Raw genomic sequence first — 4,014 nt, forward strand, 5'->3', positions numbered from 1 at the left:
AAAGGGCCTAGGTTTCAATCCCTAGTACCAATAAATAAATAAGTAAACAAATGAACTCAGAAATTGTATAGAGCATAGATTATTTTAAGGCTTGAATCTCCAAAAGCAGAAACTCTTTAAGGACTCTGTAAATTGTATAAATGGTTCAATCCTGTATAAACATTTTGCCAGCCTGTGGGAAAAGAAAATTTATCTTTTGACCAAAGTTTTGAAGATCTATTACTAATTAAGTACCAAAAAAAGTAATGGCTTAATACAACTTTTTTTTTTTTTTGCATGTGTTTGTATAGGTAAAAAATTTGGGAATGGTTCCTCTAGAAAGTCCATCCACCCTGCTTTATGTGGGGCAGAAAGGTCTGGGACATACACTTTCAAGGTGGAATCTTTTCTCACATGTCTTTTGTCCCAAGATTCCTGGCTTTTCTTTCTCTCCACCCAGCATCACAGCCCCAAGGGCCTACTCACATGGTAGGCTTCTCACAACATAATTTTACTTCTTTGAAGTAGGAAGTAGATGTTAACAAGCCAGTTGAGGAATATACCAGACCAGGTACAGTGTCACTGTCACCATAATCTATTGGTAAAAATCAGTCATGGAGCCTGTCCAAGTTCAAGGGGGAGTGACAAGGTCATATTACAGAAAAGCAGTGGCATCCAGAAATATTGTTGTGGCCCTCTTTAGAACACACAAATGTGCCACAACCTATATAATTTTATTCTAAGAAATTTGTCATATGAAAATAATGCCAAGAAATATATCAGAGCAGAGATATTCATCTCAGCTTTTTTGTAGCAAAGAAAGAAAGAAACTACCTACATGTCTACTAATAGATAAAAGTCTAAGTGAATCATCACTTAACAATTAACAGCAATGTGAGCTGGGGATGTAACAGTGGTAGATTGCTGGCTTAGTATATATGAAACCTTGGGTTCAATTCTCAGTACCAGAAAGAAAAAAAAAATCTGTTACTAACTGACAGCAACATGAAGCCATAATAATTTTTAAAATTTAATGTCAAGAAACATTGCTGTAAAAAGAGAAAAAGTAAAATAAAGAAGCATGTGCACTATGATGATAATTATATAAAAGCCTGTATGCATCTGGACAAAGTCTAGAAGAAAATAAGTAGAAATGAAGATAATTGCACTGAGGTGCTAATTTGTGCATGCCTTACATTTTCTCTCTTTATTGTTATGGCTTCACACACCAAAAAAAAAAAAAAAAATGAAAATTAGAAGAAAAGAATTAAAATCTTGACTGTCAGTGTTCTGTACTTGGCAGATACACGTACTAGTAAAGTTCAGGGAAGGCAAAGGAGGTCCACAGTTCCCTATAATTCATTCAGATTTAGACCAACTTCCAGGTCAGAAGATCCACAGATATTTCTTTTCTTTTCTTTTTAAAAAACATGCCACAATTTTTATTGCAACATGGCCATTTTTGTGAGAGTGGGGAGTTTGATCTCAAAACAATGTTCTACTTAAGGCTCTTTTATACAGAAATCGCCATCATGACTGCTATTAAAAATGTCCTTCATGTTGCAAGACTCACATGGTAAACATAAAACTCCCACACTTATTCAGTACTGTACAGTCAATGAAAATCAAAAAGGCATTAATAACAGCTATTTCTTTTAAAAAAGATATTCAGGCGGCTGGGGCTGTAGCTCTGTGGCAGAGCGCTTGCCTAGCATATGTGAGGCACTGGGTTCGATCCTTAACACCACATAAAAATAAATAAAATAAAGGCATTCTGTCCATCTACAATTACAAAAAATAAAAATAATAAAAAAAGATATGCAGGTAATAGGAATTAACACTGAGGTAATAGGACAAATTGATAACACAGTTAATGAAACTCAACTGACATTCCTTTTGGGAGATTAAGCTCATTTTTAAAAAGTGCTTTTAATGCATAGTGTTATATTCGTGCTGCCATGTCACAAAAGAAGGCTTACCACGGCAAGTGAGGTATATGAATGTTCCAGTGCCTCACAAAACTACAATCAAGTGCAACTATAAGTAATACTGAAAAAAGTTCACCATCTGACCAATGGGTATTACTTTCAAGACATTCAATATGCTTACCCTTTGCAGTATTCTAGACTATTCACATTGACAATCACATTCATTGTAGTGCTTGCTGCAAGGGAAGCATATAACCAGTTGTTTTGGCTAAAATAAGACAGGAAGGCATTCCTTGGGCTCTACATAAAATTAACTGTATTAAAGAGTCTAATAGCAGTCACTTACAGGCTGCTTAAATGAATGATATCACCTTTATTCACTGTGTTGGAAGGGCCCAGTGGAAAGGGAAAAAACAAAAACAAAAAACACCTAATGCTATTCTGGTGGACTGAGCTGGAAAAATGAAACCTCCTTAAGATCCAGATGGCACTTGATGGTCATTTTATAACGATTTTCCTTCAAGTGAAACCACTACATTGCCTCCCAGTTTCTCTCCCAGTGTTGACGGGTCCTTAATATCATCCAAGCCATTTACTTGCCACTAGAGTATAATACCTGTAAATTTCTTTTTAATGACATCTTTAGAGCTAGCATAAATCATCTTGCTTTTTAAGGGTGCACTTTCAGGAGCCCAGAATATAAATACTAGGTCTTCTTCTTTCTTAGGACAAAGCATATGAGCACTCATTCAGAGGTAAGCAATTTCACAAAAGATGTGTAAGGGTCCTCTAAGTATCACCAATGTCACCCACCAAGATCTGCTTTGCTTCTTCTACAATTATTTGTCTTTTGTTATCACTTAAGCAGAAGAGAACTGTTTTTTTTTTTTTTTTTTTTTTTTGCTTTCTTCTCATGTAAAAGATTTTAAAATTTTTGATGACTTCATCATTCACTGTAACCCCAGATGTCATAGTGCCTGCAACTGTGACTATGGCAGCAGCTCCAGCTCTGTGGATCTGGGAGGAGAAGGAGGGATAGGCAGGCGCGGCCAGATATTTCTATTTATAATTAATCTGCTGTTTTGACCTCTCATCCTTGGAATGCTGATTGTCATGGACGCAATAATTACCATATTAGTCTTGCTATGTTCCTAAGACTGTGATATGAGATTAAAAAAATGCTCTGAAAACTTACTGTGATGCACAACACAAGGTGATATTTTAATCTTTATTGTAAAGAACCAATTCAAAGTTTGAAAAATTGTCGGTGTCAATTTGGCATGGGAATTTATTCTAGAATACTCAGACAAGAACTAGATTAGCTCTGATCCCCTCTTTACAATCTCCTGTTTGTCTTGGGACTCAATGTTTTATAGGTGGAGGGATTGTGGAGTTTAGAATAGTCAAACATAACCAAACTGCCTGTGCAATTTCTAGAGAGACTCTGAATGCACCCAGCCTTCCTGGGGTTGACGTTCACAGCTGTGGGTGACCTTCAACTTATCACAAACTCAACCTTTGAACGGACATTGCTTTTCAATATTACCTTAATTTGCCAGTCATTATTGTATTTTTTAAAGGGCTCTTTTGAAGAGTCATTGCAGAAGGTCAAAGTACATGAAAGTCAAAGTCTTAAGAAAATTTGACTAAATAATTGCAAATTTCCAGGTGTAGTGACACATACCTTTAGATCCGGCTACTCTGCACACTGAGGAGTTCCAGGCCAGCCTGGGCAACAGAATCCGACCTTGTCTCTTAAATAAATAAATAAATAACAATCACAAGAATTGCAAAACCAAATTTTAAAAAGCACATCTAGCTGGGCATGATGGTGCATGCCTATAATCCCAGCAGCTCTGGAAGCTAAGGCAGGAGGATCACAAATTTGAGGTCCATCTTAGCAACTTAGCAAGATTCTGTCTTAAAATAAAAAATAAAAGAGTGCTAGGGATGTAATCAGTGATAAAGCGCCCTTGGGCTCAATCCCCAGTCAAAAAAAAAAAAAAAAACATATCTAATGAATTGGCATGACTACTTATTGTTTTTATATAGTTAATAATTGGAAAAAGCCGGAATAAGGGCAAGGTTTAGATTATGTATTGATAAT

At 36.0% G+C, this 4,014-nt stretch overlaps 1 pseudogene; it reads right to left on the minus strand.

Annotated features, from left to right (window-relative positions):
• Window positions 1–2,410: 2,410 nt before the first annotated feature.
• On the minus strand, window positions 2,411–2,879 carry LOC114091600 (cofilin-2 pseudogene; annotated as a pseudogene).
• Between the last annotated feature and the right edge of the window lie 1,135 nt (window positions 2,880–4,014).

This window comes from Marmota flaviventris, chromosome 3 (assembly GCF_047511675.1).
Source record: "Marmota flaviventris isolate mMarFla1 chromosome 3, mMarFla1.hap1, whole genome shotgun sequence".
NCBI lineage: Eukaryota > Metazoa > Chordata > Mammalia > Rodentia > Sciuridae > Marmota > Marmota flaviventris.